This window comes from Anas acuta, chromosome 23, assembly GCF_963932015.1.
Source record: "Anas acuta chromosome 23, bAnaAcu1.1, whole genome shotgun sequence".
Taxonomy (NCBI): domain Eukaryota; kingdom Metazoa; phylum Chordata; class Aves; order Anseriformes; family Anatidae; genus Anas; species Anas acuta.
Window position 1 is genome coordinate 3,582,320 of NC_089001.1, and position 16,172 is coordinate 3,598,491.

The following is a 16,172-nucleotide window of genomic DNA, read 5'->3' on the forward strand; positions in this document are numbered from 1 at the left end:
TTGCCCGGCCATCGAAAATTGCCTTTGCCCTGCTTTGAATGAATGCCCTGCAATCGCTGCCTGTTGAGATCTGCTCCAAGCCCCTCGAGTCACGGCGCAAAAAAAAAACCCTGGAGGGATCGCAGACCTCTGCAACCAAAGAATAAATACACTTGGAGACTCATGTCCACAAGCTGCACATGTCCTAGAAGTTTCCCTGCTGCTTTTGGTTTAAAAACAGACAAATGGAAATTGAAGAAACAGGGGATATTTACTAAAGACACTGCAGTTCTGAATGTTCTCGTGCTGCAAGAGGGGAGGAAAGCCACTGGAAAGCAGGTTTTGCTTCCTGATTTTAAGTAAAGATTTACAGGCAGAGCACTTGCTGAAATGCAAACACAAAACCCAACGTGTCTCTGCTCCCCCTCCCAGCACAGGAAGAGGAGGGCACGACTGAAATAAAATCAGTGCCAGTGCGGTAGTGAATGAATGAAGCCACCACACAATTTTCTTGTGTGGGCAGCAAAGCCTGAAAGCAGCAGAAAGCAGGCTGGATTTGCATGAGGATACCAGGCAGGACAGCACTAGAGGCAAGACCTAATAACCTCAGCAAGCCAAAAGATGTGCAAGCTTAGTTTGCATTTTTATTTCACTTTGATGCCTCCCCTCTTTTTATTTCCCATGCACCTGTGATGATTAATATCAAAGGGTATTATTGCACCTCTTCCTCCTGACATTCAAACCAAGCAATTTCAGTGCCTGTCAGTCAAAAATAAGGAAGGGCAGGAGGTGAGGTCAGCTCTCCCTCAGATCCAAGCTCTTTTTCTATTTACATTAATACAAGGAAGAGCTGAACATGCAGAGAACACACAGGAAATGTCATCTCTGTTCACAGACTTTTGCATTAAAGGTAAGACCTGAATATTTATCTCCCTTTCCAGCCACTGAACTCTGCAGGTCCATTAGCTCAGGGGCAGCCGTGTTTGACTGTGGGGCGTAACGATGACTGTTGTGGCTTTGGGATCCCCAATATCTACTGATCCTTTCATCTCTTTCCTCCCTTAAAAAAAATGTTAACATACTCCAGAACTGAGAATCAAAAGTAGAAAAAAAAAAAAAAAAGAAAAAAAAAGAACCAATATTTTATTCTTTGAGCTTGAGAGAAAAAAGTAATTTAGCAAACATTACTTAAAATAAGGGCTTTATAAAAGGACTTGTGCTTTTTTTTTTTTTTTGATTGTTTCTTCTCCTCTCTCCCCCTTACTTTTCCGCAATTGATTGACAGCTCCCTGATGATAAATTCTCTCAGTTGGCAGGCATTTTTCATAATGTTTCATTTGTGGCACTGCAAACTGGATGGCCCCTCTGTACCTCTTCCAGCTTCTCTCCCTTTTCAATTGCTTCTAGGAACGATGGCAGCAGAGATTGCAGAAAGCAGAGCACCTCCACGCACGCTGCGCTCCTGCAGTGGCAATAAGGTGCATCGGTTTCCTAACCTCTAAATCCCCCAACGAACGCTTCCACGATAAGAAAAATAAAAACTAAAAAAGAGTAGAGAACTGAGATTAGTGCAGGGGACAAATGAGTATTTTGCTCTAAGTACGAGACCTGTTTCTAAACCCTACCTGGGTCACTCAGCTTGGGCATGGGGGGTGCCAGCAGCCCCCCAGCACCCCAACATGGGTCTGCAGCGCTGGAACGGTGACAGCTCCAGAGCAGAACGTAGACAGCTCATGTTATCAGCTCGATGCGTCATTTCTTAGGCAACCCAAGGGATTTGAACACTCAAGTGGCAGATTAATTTAAATCAAAACTGATCGGAGATGAGAAGATAACCGCACCATTTATTTTGTGGGCAAACAGCAATTCCTTTTCAGCCTTGATCTCAAAATACTTTTCCTTTTGTTGTGCAATCACAGGCTAAAACACAAATTCAAAAGAAGCTCAGAATAAGTCCATATTTCTCTAAGAGCAATTTGCACAAACACTGTGTTTTCCGTGTTTACTTTGTTTGCCAAAATTAGAAGTGAAAGCCAGAGCAGCAGGACGGGAGACACTCCCCTGGTTGGAATTACTTCCACTTTTCCTTGGGGGTTCTTACTGACAGTGTAAATTTGGGGCTTGTTAACACATTACAAGACATCAAGCATCACACAGCTTTTGCTTTTCAATCTGCTCATTTCTGGTGCTTCGTTGTGGTGACAGTTTAAATCTGAGCAGGAGCAAGGAAGCCTTTGTAAGGGGAATTTTAGCTGCCAGCCTGCGCTGCTTTTGCTTTCAGGCTCCAAAAAGGAGAAGGAAAGGTCCTTCCTAAATAACTGGAAGTCACCAAGCTGGGAAAGCTGGGACTGCAAGAGGCTGGGCACTTGATTTGGGGATTTCTCTACTAATGGGGAGGAGAAAGCAGGAGTGGTGCTTAGCCTGCTAATCCTGACTTCCAGGTGTAGCTCCTGCTTTGATACAGAACCCAATGCGATTATTTCAGCCAGCAACTTTGAATCGCCTCTTTAAAAGGATTAAACCTCTAAACACCTCCGGAGAAATTAGGCACCTAAGCGTGGCTGAGGAGTAGGGCCTGGCAGGCCAGAGGAGATGCGCAGAGATCGCGGGGCCTCGGGACGAGACACGGCGTGCACATCGCAGCCTGCCCGACCCCAGCTTCCCATCAGGAAAATTGGCGATAATAGGGCTCCCTTGTCTTCCTAGGGGGGAGGGAGCAGAAAGACATTAAAGATTATGTGATGCTCACCTAATTCAGCCCTAGGGAGCAGATAAGTGAGATTTTTCTCGAGTATTTTAACAGAGAATAGCTCTACTTACTTCGGCGGCGAAATGGAGCCAATTTGCACAGCCCAAGGATCCAGCTCCTGATGCTTATCTAAAGCTCCTAGGACTACAAATGAAGGCTGCAGGTATCACAGGCACATCCTGCTGCATGCTGCTATGAAGTGCAACAGGAGCGGTCGGAACAGCAAGGGGAAGTTTCTGGTAACACTGCCCTCGAGGTAGGGAACACATCACCAGCTTTTCCTCGCTGGCAGCAGATGAGACGAGCAGTAATTCATCTGCTCGTGGTCGAAGGGAACTGAGAAGTGCAGAAGCCCATAAGAGGGTGGGAAAAGCAACAGAGAAGCTGCCTTGGAATTCTGGAGTGGGTTCACATTCAGCCTCTGATCAGATCCTGTGGCCTTCCTCACCGTATTGCAAATGAAATCAGGCTAGATTTTATTTTTATTTTTAAACCAGTCACAGCCTGCAGCCTCCATGTTCCCTAATCAAGACAAGTCCTCGCTTCTCAACGTCTCGCAACAGGTTCCATCATTTTTCATCACCTCCCCCCCTCCCACAAAGCCCAAGTTGCTGTTTCCAGCCAGCCAGATTCCCCCCCAGCTGGGCATTTGCCTGTATCTTGGTAACTTCAGACAGCCACCTACGTGCTGATCTGTCTCTTCCCAGCGCTTCCCACTTCCACAGATGCCACCAAGATCCCCACTGAAGATCTAGCACCTACAGATCTGTTCCTGAAGGACACGCACCTGCCAAAGAAATCCTGCCCACCCCGTAATGCCAGCCTCATTCCCAGGCTTACCCACAGGTCATGCTGGAGTTGGGAACAATTAGCACTGCCCTCTGCACGAGAAATCATATCTTGGCCATTATCGGTATATTCGTACTGCCCACCAAGCCTTTATACAATTGCCATTTAGGGTTTTGCTTATTTGTTTGGGTTTTATGGTAAATACAGTTAAATATTTAAGAGGGGAAAACAAGAACAACCCTTTAGTCCTAATATCAGAAAAAAAGTCCGCGCATGCTCAAACGTGAGGCTGGAAAGAACTTCAGAGGAATCAGTGGAAGCTCAACTGCCTAAACCCCAGCCTTGCCCTTCCTGGCAAGGACCACTGTGACAGCTGTAAATTCGGAGAAGCCTTCCATGCCAAGAGAAGGTATGGCTTGAAATAATCCACAACTGATATGCAAAAACATTTTTAAAAAATGCACAAAATAAACCAGTGCAAAAAAAATGACAGCTGGGAAAAAAAAAAAAAAAAAAAAAAGACTATTTGATACATTTCCAGACGCTGTTGGAGAGCTCTTCCCCTCTAAGAGGGGCTTCGTACTGCTGTCTGAATAGGATGAGTGAGAAGAACTGCATCAGGGATGGAAAAAACCTGCTTCCTGAAAGCTGTCAATCTGCAGGCTGTGTTTCACAGCTGAAATGTTGATGTTAGCTTCATATCAAAGACACGAGGCTTCTGGAGGACTCGTTTTTAGTGCCAAGCTGATATTCAAACATGAAGGGGCAGGTCTTCTTGCTGGAGAGGAGCCCTGGAGGGACAGACAGGACCTGAACTCCAGGAACGTGTTTTCTCTAGGGAAACAGGGCTAGATGGAGAACAGGAGGGGACCAATCTCAACCTTCACTCTGAAACTGCCCTGGACTCAACAGAAATATGGATGGGATTTGGTTTAAGCCTTGTGCAAAACCTGCAAAGAATCTACTGTGGAACTAGGATAAATTCAGGTCATAAATAGAGGAGACGATGGGAAGGAACAGTTGGTACATATGCTGTTTTCACACAACACACATTTAATAAGACACATTGCATTTACTAACCCTTCTGCTCCCAAGGGTCATGTCCCCCATCCACTTCAACTTAGCCTCTGCTTCAGCCTTAAGATATAGCTCTGCAAAGCACGCAGGAGGCACGTCACCATAAATACATGTGTTTTGTCTCTACGACAGCCTGGAGCACCCTGCCCCAAGTCAGCACGCAGAAAAAAACCTCAGGCACACACCAAGTGGCTCGGCTCCAAGCTGGCACCGCACAAGGTAGCAGAAATTCTCAGACAAGCGCACGAAAGGGCTGGGGAATTTTAATATCTTCTTCCCTACAAGTAATTTCCAGTGTTTATGCTCTGTGGAGCTCCTCACGAGTGTCAGAGCAGAACAAATGTCAGTTTTAATGGACTTGCTAAATCATAAAAACCGTTTGCAAAATTGCAGCTGATTAAAACACGCAAACGTGCCATTATTCACAGGAAGACCCCAGGCAGCTTGCGGCAGCGGGCTGTCAGGGGGGAAACCTTGGCCCACGGGACTTTACCTCGGTAACAACAAGTAATCCTACAATGCACCCTAGCCAAATAGAGGCATTTTCCCGGAGAGACGGAACAAAGCTCAGCATTCATCATTTCATCGTTAATTCTTGTAGCAACACATAACCACGCGCGACACAATGTGAATCACAACGCACGGCTCGGCGGCGCGCTTCGTCGTTGGCAATATTCAAGCGCTTCGGAGATGTAGATCACAGCTCCCTTTGGGAGAAGGCCAGCTCTGGAGCAGGCCAAAATATTTTGCTTCTAAGGTGGCTGACACGGGGAGTGTTTCCTATTATTTATCCCCATTCTAACCTGCCCACACTCACCAAAAGCCCGCCTCCTGCTCCATATGGAAGGGGAGTAAAAACGGAAAATTCTTTTCCATATGGACAAAGCAGATGTGGCAATAGAATATATATTATAAATAGGGGCTGCTTTAGAGAGTAAATAGCACTAAAACCAGAAAGGATACCCATCAAAATTATGATGTTATACCATTTACTGGCAAGAATGTAGAGGCTTAATTCTAACTGTGCTCTCTAGATGGTGATGCAGAGCAATTATGCTTTATTTTCCCGAGTATGTAACCTTTGGTAACACTACGTTCTGAAAAGAGACTGAAAGCGATTTAGCCAGACACGCCACATCTAGATAGCTGCCTACCTCCTAGATGTCAAACAATACATCAATCAACCTTGCTTGTTAAGCTGTTATTTAATTTTCAAGGGATTTGTTTCTTCCCCAAACTAGATTTTTACTTTATTTACTAAATAATGCAGCTTCAGGGGAAGAGGTAGGAAGGGAAGCCACATTATTTATTTATTTTCAGAAAGACAAAACATTTGAACGCATCCGAAGCCAAAACATTTCATTTCAAAAGGATTCAAACCCTTCATTGTGCACATCTCCAAAGAGCTGATCACGTTCTGGTTTCCACGCCAGAACTGATGCATTGCTTTATAAAAGGGCAGAAGGGCACCACTAACCCCAAAATGGTTTCTTTGGAGGTCGCCAAAGCTGAATTTTCCCCACAGGTACAGATGTACCTTGATCTGACCACGTTAGCCTGTCACAGGTGTGTGACAGACACTGGGATGCTCTTACAGTGCCTCCAGACGAATCCATACGTGTGGCTGAAAACTCTTTCCAGACTCTCAAAGCATCCATGCCCATACTGGAAAGGCCCACTGCAGTCTGCTGCGCAGAGAAATTCCCCTCTAACACATTACCTGGCAAAGATTCAAGGAGAGCCAAGCGTTGTTTCATGGCTGAATTAAGGCAGGGGTGCTCTGAAGTAGCTGGATGAAGATGTCAAGGAAGAGTAACAATCAGGCTCTCCATCAACGCTGCTGCGGTTATTTTCCCCATATGCCAAGGGGTGTCAGAGAGATGCTGCAGTCCAACTTAGGCAAATTTCCTACCACTGTGCAGCACAGCTTTCATGCAAAGGTTAATAATTCCTGGTGCGTTCTGTGAACTCAGCATTTCTCCAGCATTTTAGCTTGATGTACTGCCCTTTTCACCACGAACACATTTCTTCCTCCCTCCCTTCTGCTAATCAGTTTTATCAACACAGCCCCAGCTGAAGAATGGCTTTCGAGATATGTAGACTATGAGACAGAAAGTGTTGGTTAAACCAAATGATAACAGTCAACAGAGTCCTATTAATAAGCTACAGAAATTCAGCCATGGCCCAGAATCACAGCTGATGTTAACTGAAATAGCAATGACAATTTACACCAGAAGACAGCCTGGCCTTGTGAGTTTATAAATCTCAATGCTCTTTAAAAACAAAGCCCTAAATCATTTTGCCTGAGAAATGAGAATATCAATTATATTGCTCTATATCCTTCCCTTCTTCCCCATAACCATTGATTTGTGCTTCCCTATTTCATCCTAGGATTTCCAAAGACAGCAGGAAATTTATGGCTCTGTTCTATAGAGAGGAAACCCGAGGATCTTGTGAGTTGGTGGTGGGCACCCAGCTGTGGGAGACAGAATCCACCTTCCCCTCCTCGTCATCCCTCCAGAGAACAAATGCTACTCACATCACCCCGAGTAACTGAGCCCTTAAAGCCTGAGAGCCCATTTGCAGAGCCAAATTGCTTGACGGTGTCTCAGCAAGTCTAAAACAGCCGCTGTATCTCTTGGTGAGTTTGGAAGATGTCAGCATAACATACACTCCTCTATTCCCTGCAGTGCACGGCTTTGGGAGAAGAATTGCATACAATTCTGCAGGCACTAAACTTAATTCCTTGCTCCCACCCTGTGAACAGGTATTTTGGAGTTGTACACGGTTTGGTGCTGGGCCAGAGCGAAAGAAGCCGAATGATTCATGAGAGAATCACTCTGGGAGACCTTTGCTCTCCTGCTGCAGACCAGGACAGGAGCACCCTGACTGCTGGCAAGTTCTCCAAAAGGTCACTAAAAGGGTTTCCAGTGATTAATACAAATATATTCAAGGCTAAGTCTCCTGGTGCCAGGCATTACCTGACCTCAGGTGTCACAAGAGCAGTGGCTTTGCTTTCCCTCACCCCAAGAGGTGCTGAGCCCTGGGCTGGTAGGGGGTGACAGCAGGTTTCCCTCCCACAGGACCCTGGCAGGAGGAGGAACCGCTCCTCTAAAGGTTGCAGTAAAGCACCTGTAGCTGCGTTTGATTAAAAGTTGTATTAGTGCTTAGCTCTTGCGTGGCGTTTGCCATCCTGAGACTTGAAGTGATCAACGCAATCAAACCCTGCTTAGCGCGCCAGGAAGCGATTGGCTTAAGGTCATGCAGAGCCTCAGGGGAGGACAAGGATTAGACCAAGCTCTTTGGCTGAAAATACCACGGAAAATGTTCCTCTCCTTCCCCTCTCAAGTTTTTCCTTCTAATCCTGCTTCTCTGGGTCTGCAGTCGGGAGGGGACTCCTGTGTGTAACCCTCCCCAGCTTCCTGCTAATGCACTGATGCAATCACGGTGGTGAATGGCTTTTTGGATCTTTCCTTCTGATCTGAGAGGCGTTTCTGCTGTGCACCCCCCAGGCCTAAGGCAGTAGGCGAGAGTCAGGGACAGACAATTCTCCCAAACCTCCAAGGTCAGGGGCAGACCGGGCAGGACAGGGGACGTTCAGCTCCTTCCTTGTAGCACAGTGACTTGGAACAACTGAAACAAAAAGCCACCCCATTCCACCATCAGCAAGAAACTACATGGAAAGACTCACATTCGTCAACTTCTCCATCTTTAAATTAAGAGCAGGGGGTCCTCAACTGCATCTTTACCATGGTGTGCACCTTCTCTGAAGGCAGGGGGGCAGCCAATGCTCTCTGGGCTTCCAGCACCTCCTCTGCAAGATGCTTCTTGGTTTAGAAGACACTTCCCTTGGTGACCTGGGACCCCAAAGTGACCTGGTGCTCCCCAGAATCAAAGCACACTGAAGCAGCACCTGGTCCTGGTGAGGAGCAGCACTCACTAAGGCAAAGCTTCAGTTAAAGAAAAGAACAGGACGAGCACCACTGCTTGGCCCGTGGTATCGGTTGCAGAGCTGCAGCTCTTTTTTCTGCTTGACATTGAACTTGGGACAAAGCTGAAAGCACAAATCTTCCCCTGATGGGAGAACCAATTAGTGCCTTTCAGCTCACTTGACTCCTCCATGTTAGGCAGATGGGATCACATTCCCTAGAAACTGAAGTACTTCTACTTGACATCAGAAAACGTTCTCAGCTACAGCAAAACCCATCCCTCCCATGACCCTAGCATGTTGCCAGCTTACTCCAGCTGAGAAGTTGGCCTATTGCATACATTACTTACAAAACATGGGTTCTTTGGTTTATAAGCTCAAGAATCAAATCAAAGCGAATCACGGCGTTAGGTACAGTTTCATTGTTTTCCCCACATGCTGCCTTCCCTATGAAAAGTTTAAGGCAACGCTCATTTAAAATATCTCCCTCTATTAAGATCACTCACTGCTGTGACAAGGGAGCAGAATCTTAAGAGGTAAATTGCATAATGTGCTCCACAAAGAACGAGTACAATGCATACAGAAAGAGCAGAAGTTGTTTGCACTTCGAGGGCTTCAGAAGTATGCAGCAAGTGATGGAAAACCACTTTTGGTACGGAACCTCCTCAGCTCTAGATGGCAAGTAGCATCGTGTATTCTTAGCAGCGGTTTAAGTTAGAAACTGGAAAGAAAAAAACAAAAATGCAAAGATTGAGTTTTTCTGACAATTCTCCTGACACCCTGGCTGGTATAAGGTGTGACAGCAGCTTCGCAGTGGATGCTACAAGCTCCTGTCACAGGATGGCTCATTGCAGCTCTTTAAACCCATTCATTGCTGAGATTTCAGCACAAGATTTGGAGGCAGGAATGCCTCCATGTAGGAAATCTCAGGAATGACTGCAGTGAGCCAGAACTGTGAGCCAGGACAAAGCTTAGATGCTGCTTATATCCCTGTTAATGACTGCAGGGGATGTGCCAATAAACCTTTTGCTAAAGAAACGAGATAGCTTCCAGGAATATCTCGAGGATAACAGGCAAGGACAAAACACCTGCAGCTTTGAAAGAGACCACAACCAGAGGTGACAAGAGAACGGAGTGGACAATAATCATCATTTCTCTCTTCCCATGCTCATTCCGCAAACTTTACAAAGCCAAAGGCTTTTTGGCTCAAGCTGCAGAGAATCATTACTGGAGATCAACATTGACCGCCAATTGCTCCTTATGTATTATCGACACGTTGTGGTAAGAGAACCTCAAAATGGGTATTGGGAACATCTACTTTGTCTTGTTAGCATAGATTTGCCAAACTCTAACCAGCAAACCACATTTTTTTTTATTTTCTCTAAATTCCTAGCAGCCACGCAAAGGAAAAAGAGAGAGCCTCAAAGGTTTCTAATGCAGCAGACCAAAAGGGCCAGAGCTCGCAGCTACAAGGAGGGAGAACACCTTATCTGTCGGTCCAGCTATGACAAGCTTTATCTGGAAATAACCACCCAGGCTGCTGCAGCTACCTGGTGGCACCAAAGGGTCCAACCTTCACCCTTCAGCCAGTGCCCTCAGCTGGGAGGGAGGAAAAGGCACTGCAGAGCTAGGGGAGAAATGCTGAGCAATAGCTGCGTGCCTCTTGCCAGGTGATGCTGAGCAGACTGCAGGCTGCACATTTGCTTTCCTCCAAATGAGAAAGCTCTGTTTTGGTTTGTTGGTTTTTGTTTTTTTTTTTTTTTTTCCTCTTTAGTCTACCGCATAAAAACAAGCCAGGAAAACAGATATAAATGTCCACAATATGACAAGATTATGCTGCAGAGCTGAGATGTGGGAAAGCAAGAGAGGGGAAGATGTACTGGTAAATCTTAATAGAAACCACAACTGATAAACTGTAAGGAACAGGGAAATCTACGCTTACTTCTCACAGCCTTGTTTATGCTAATAAAGGTTTGGTAATGAATTACTGGTAAGTGGCCTCCTTTAGTGGGGAATTATTCAAGCAAGCAGGTGCGGCTTAACAAACATTTATCTTCTTCAGGCTGCAAGGCACTGCAGGAGATGTGCTGAAGGGACAGCCAGGCACCAGCTCCTTGTCCAGACATCTGCACTGGGGTGTCAGGAGGGGGAGACACATGGCAGGAACAGCTGGCTGCACGTGGGGAGGGAAGGAGGCATCTGCTCAGGCGCCCAGCCTGCTTGGTGCAAGAGCCAGCCTCAAGATTCAGCATCCCAAAAAACACAGCCCTCAAAATCTTCTTGGCCCCTGGAAAGCTGGTTTTATCACGCTGAGAAACCCAGTTCCTGGGCTGCTTGAGGATCAGGAGGAAGGTTTGAAGCCCTAAGGTAGGATGCAGAGATCTGGGTTCTTGGTACCACACCAGGCCTGACTGCGATCTGCGATTGCATCTTTCTGGGGCTCCGACTCCACCTCAGTTCCTCTGTTTGCAAAACAGAAAAAAACAGCTTTGCCCACACTGGCAGCTAAATCCCTTTTTTTTTTTTTTTTTTTTCTTGAAAAAGGCTCAGGCACTAACACAGCACTCATCCTTTTAGTTCCTAGATGGATAAATATTCTCACTGCCGCTCTAAGCTGTCACAAGGATTTGTATCTGCCTTCATTACATCCCTTCCAGTCACAGGATAATTACATCCGATGTTGCTTTAAGTCTCAGTGAGCAAAGGAAAATTCAAGAGATTAATCAGAATATTTTTTTGTAAAGAGTTCTAAAAATATTCTAAATAGACCAGAAACCCAGATGAGTGGCATCCTCATTTATTACTGAGCCAAGCTTTGGATACAACAATCAATTGACTTGATAGATAACACAGATCTTCTGCCTCTCCTATTTCTTTCTAGAAGTTCTCATTCAGAGCCAGATCAAGATACAATTCTATTATTCTCTCTCTCTCTTGCTGGAGTTTATTTTTGGATGTGTGTTTTCAGCATTCTCTCCAGGGGTGTGCTGTTGTCATGATTTTGAATTAGGTTTTTCCTTTCTCATTGTCCCCATCCAGTAATAAAATTTTGGAGCACTTGTTTCTTAAGATGCTGTTCAATCCTGTCCTTCCAGAAGCCTATGATAATTTTGTTGTTGCTTTCGGGGCAGTCATGATGTAATGCAATAGAAATTTCCCATATGGTTCTCAAGGCTTTTATATATATATATATATATTTAATTTAAACACAAGCCTAGACCTGGCTTTCCATGGCACATAATGTGATGTTTACGAAGCCCTTCAGCAGTTTGCTCCTGGCCTCTTCTGTTCTGACACGACCGATCCCCTTTCCGACAAAGCAAAGTGGGTTTATCTACACCATCTTTAGGAGTAACTTCGGGAGCTTTTTGCCAAGCTAATGTTCTGACCGTATCCTCACGTGTTTTTGTCGCAATGGCATAAGTCTACGGGCTGGGCAGAGCTTGCAGCTGATTTACGTCAAGAGCATAAGAACAAGGCGCTCGTCATTTGCAGCTGGGCCAAGCGAGCTGTACGGAGGGATGTAAATATTCCCACTGGAGCAAGCAGAGAGATCTGATCCAGGAAATTTTCAGTGCTTAGATCAGTGTCACTTTAGCTGCTACCAAGAGAGTTTATTACAAATATATAACGCAATAAAATAAGGCAATTGCTTTTCATGGTGTAAATGACCTTGCAAAGGTAAGAGGGATGATAGAAGAGGGCAGTCAATCTCCGTGCCTCTTTGGTGAATTCCTGCTCTGATTCAAAAACTTTAACTCCTGAGGAACTCCAGCTGTCATTTGCTCTCCCTTAGGGCAGCGGTGGTGGGGAGCCCAGGCTGTGAGCTTGTGCCACCTTAATGTCCTCTCCTTCCTTGCTCGTGCATTTCCCTTACACAGAGAAGTCTTGGGTCTGACAAGCACCGGCAGGAACTGGCTCACAACCAGAGAGGAATTTAAAGCTCCTGATGCACCTGACTGTTCACGGCTGCAACAGAGCCCCTGGGAGAGGTAACTCACTCGGAAATTAAGAAATAAACCAGCGCGAGCTCCAGAGGAACCCAGCCTGCAATAGATTGCCTCGATACACGACGAGCAAAGGGAGTGTAAGATGGGCAAGGCGCCTGCAAGATGGAAATTACATGGGGATAGAGGTAGGTAGCACTGGAGGAAGGAAAGGATATTAAAAACAGAACATCATGATTCAATGCCAAGACTATTAGGAAAGCAAAGGAAATATGCTAGAAAGCAGCATAATCCATATCAGTCACTGGCTGCTGTTCCACTGGGGAAGACTGGAGGTGCCAAGGTTGAAAAGCCTGCCATTCATTATTTTTGATTTAGTGCTGCACAGACAAGAAGAGCTTGCATGATGCATTGGTTGTATATTCTTCTATTGATCTCTCAGACTTCGTTTTCTAAACCCACCATCCATCACCCCCACCAATCCCACTCAAATTCCCCTTGAGGGGAGGCTAAAGAGAAGTGTCCTGTCTCTCAGGGCCACGCTCCAAATGGTTTATGAGCCAAGGACGGATGGGAACTTGGGTTGATCCACTGCCTTTCTGAAGGATTGGCAGCACTTGCAGATATTACTTTCCCCCTACTAGGGTGCCTCTTCTGAAGGACAAAAGAAGCCCTGAGCAAGCTGAGCTCCCCAGCCTGCTTGGGTGAGAAACTGATGATGGGAGACGGAGCCCACCTCCAGCTCATCCACCACTCAACTCATCACTCCACCTCCATGGAAACCAGCTCCGAAAAGAGAGCCTCCTCCAGGGGATGGGTACACATCTCAGCACCCTTTTTAGCTTGGCCACAGCCTCGACACGAGCCTTGATAAGGTCACGTCACCTCCCAAACTGCACCGCCCTCGGCTCCTCTCCCCCATTTAGCCCCGTCGTGCACAAAGAGGGGTACAGCAGAACGAGGAGACAGCTTGTGAAACTAATGCAAACCCCCAGATACACCCACTTATCTGCTTTCTGCTGGGCTATCTTTGCCAGCAAGTGCTATTTGTGGCCTGTGTTGGTCTGGCTGGGCAGGGGAGGCTCATGCTACAGGCAGTGGCAGCATCTAGAACTATGGTTAATCTCGAGCAAGTTTGGACTTAAAGAGCTGTGTTTTTGTCATAAACTTCTTCTCTTTCAGATATTAGGATAAAACAATATGGAAGGACAGATTGGCATTCGTCTTTTTTTGTTTTGTTTGTTTCGTTGCTGTTGTTCTTTTTGTTTCTTTTGTTGGTTTGGTTTTTTTACTCTCACCAGGACACTTTAAAACTACCCTTTTGCTAGAGAACACACAGCATCTCCTACAACTCAGCTATCATTACCAGCTATCTTATCTAGTATGTAGAAAGAGAAAGGCCCCTTCGTATCATCAGTGGCAAAAAACCCCTCTGCATATCTAATAGTTATTTCTCTGTTGCCCCAGACAAAACTCACAGAAAGTAGTCATGGTTTTGCCCCAGGCAAGGACTAAAAGAAAGCATCAAATGAATTGTTTCGGGATTCATCTCCCGCATGTCCAGCTATCATTTTCTTCTGCTGTGCTCTGCCAAACGTCTCCCAAAAGCGTTGATGGCTCTGACAGGCTTGAATCCATCACCTTAATTCCTACAGAAACTCTGCAAGGATCTTCACAAAAAATTTCACACAGCTTCTCCCCCGCCCCTTTCTTGTAAAAGATGCAGATGTTAAGAACACAAAGCATTATTCATTTCCTCCCTTTCTGACATTTCAGGTATAAAAAAGGAAGCCAGGTATGAAGGGGACGCGTAGGTTAAGAGCAATCTGTCTGCGCTCAATAAGAGAGGGGGAAAAAAGGAAAAGTGAAATTGTACGTTATTAGATGATCTTCGGTTGCCCTCGCAAAGCAAAGAGCAGCAGCTGAGGAGACAGCGAGAGTTTAAAAACCATAAATGGCTCCAAGGGAGCAGTGCTCACTGGGGGAGGGAAAAGCGTTGCTGTTTTAAGAGGTTACATGCCAGGAAATCTCCAAGTTTAGAAGGAAACTGAAGAAGATTTTTTTAATTTTTTTGTCTCTCTCCAGAAAAAAAAAGGTCTTTAGGTAATTACACAGGTTGGGTCTGGGTTCTGGTTTCTCTGTGCATGGACAAACACTTCAGAGTCCAGGCAAGCACCGAGCACGGAGAAAAAAAGCAGATGTCACGTGTGCCTTGCCTTGGTCCAGAAATACACAAAGGGTTCAGTGCATCCCAAACGCAGCCAGAAACAACCTTGTCTGGAGGAAAAGCCATGACACAAGCTTCAGGTTTAGAAAAAAGCAGATCTGTTTACCTCTTACCCAGCAGCTCTGCCATTAACCAATTACTGTGGGGTAGCTCAGAGCAGCGCTGCTTGCTGGCTTGCCTGTTGCATTTGAATATTTCAGGGCCTGCTAATGGCAGATAAATTCCCCTGTGGGAAATTGAAGGCAATTAGAATCATTTTAGCAATGGTTCAGAATGGAACTGACCTTTGCTTTTGCATGCAGGGGTCCAACAGAGATATAATGTTTAATATTTTTGTATTTGCTGCGGAGGAAAGCTTTTGCTTGCAAGTACCAGAACAACAACTTCGGTAAAAAAAAAGGAAACAGTGCGAGCTGGGCTTTGGAGAATTGTCCAGGGTTGAAGTCCTGGATTCTTGTCTCATCTTTGTCATCAACTCAGTGTGACAGTAATTCTGCCTGGCTCTGACTCACTTTACCCACCTTCAAGGCCTGGCTGACTCACCAGCAAACCCTTCCTTCCACCCAACGCTTCCACGCATTCGGCATTGACACCTTCTCAGAGCTCACAGGCAATTATCAGAGTTTCCACGGAGAATCCACCTTGCCAAGACAGCTGAGAAGCCTGGTGGGAAATCAAATCATTCAACCGGGGAAGTTCTTTTATTAGGATACAGATTAGGGGTCTTTTCCCAGCCTGCTTTCCCCAGCTGATGCACAAAGCAGCCCTTAACCGCTAGCTGAAAGGCTCGCGCTAGTTTTAAACAGCACAAGCATTTCAGGGGGGACTTTTTTAACACAGCCATCAATGAATACTCTTGTCTACAGCCAGTCAGAACTGGATGGACATCAAAAGCAACTCTTTGCGTTTTCCAGCTTACATTTCTTCCTCCCTTTTCCTCTGCTGTTCTGTGTGCCCAGCAGTGCTCCCCAGTCAGCTGTCTAACCTCGGGGTCTGCAGCTACCAGTCAAAACTCTTGGAAGTCTGGCATCACGGGCTTAATACACAAAGTGCTTATTTTTAACACAGACTGATGGCTTTTCTCCTAGATAATGATGATTGATTCTGTTTTCCATCCTTTGTCAAAGCTCGGCACATGCCTAGAATTTTAACTAGCTCTTCTTCTGATACTTCCATGTATCCATCTGTTCCTCTGGATCTCTCATTCTCCTGCTTTAAATAATGAACTTTCCTACAGTCAGAACAATCTATTAATAAATAACAATCTCAGAGATTACACAAGCCAATTAATAGTAAAGCAGCATCAAGAACTGAAGTGATGGATGCCGGTGAATGGGAGAGGTGTGGGAGGGTGGTGGAGCTGCCGATCCTTCCACACGTGGGATTAGCACAACTCTACAGCAGACGGGGGGCAAAGCCCCGCAAAAAGGCACCGCGAACAAACCCAAGGTAATTAAGCATGCACACATGTGCACA

The 16,172-nt window shown here is 45.8% G+C and overlaps 2 long non-coding RNA genes across 3 annotated transcripts in view; one reads left to right on the forward strand and one right to left on the reverse strand.

The window, feature by feature from the left end:
* The window catches only part of LOC137843729 (uncharacterized), a 153,718-nt gene that overhangs the window by 72,809 nt on the left and 64,737 nt on the right, over positions 1-16,172 (reverse strand). The gene's annotated exons all lie outside the window — the stretch shown is intronic.
* LOC137843730 (uncharacterized) lies at positions 515-7,810 on the forward strand. Its single transcript, XR_011089654.1, has 3 exons — positions 515-889; positions 6,986-7,235; positions 7,362-7,810. It is a non-coding gene; the product is annotated as an uncharacterized lncRNA (long non-coding RNA).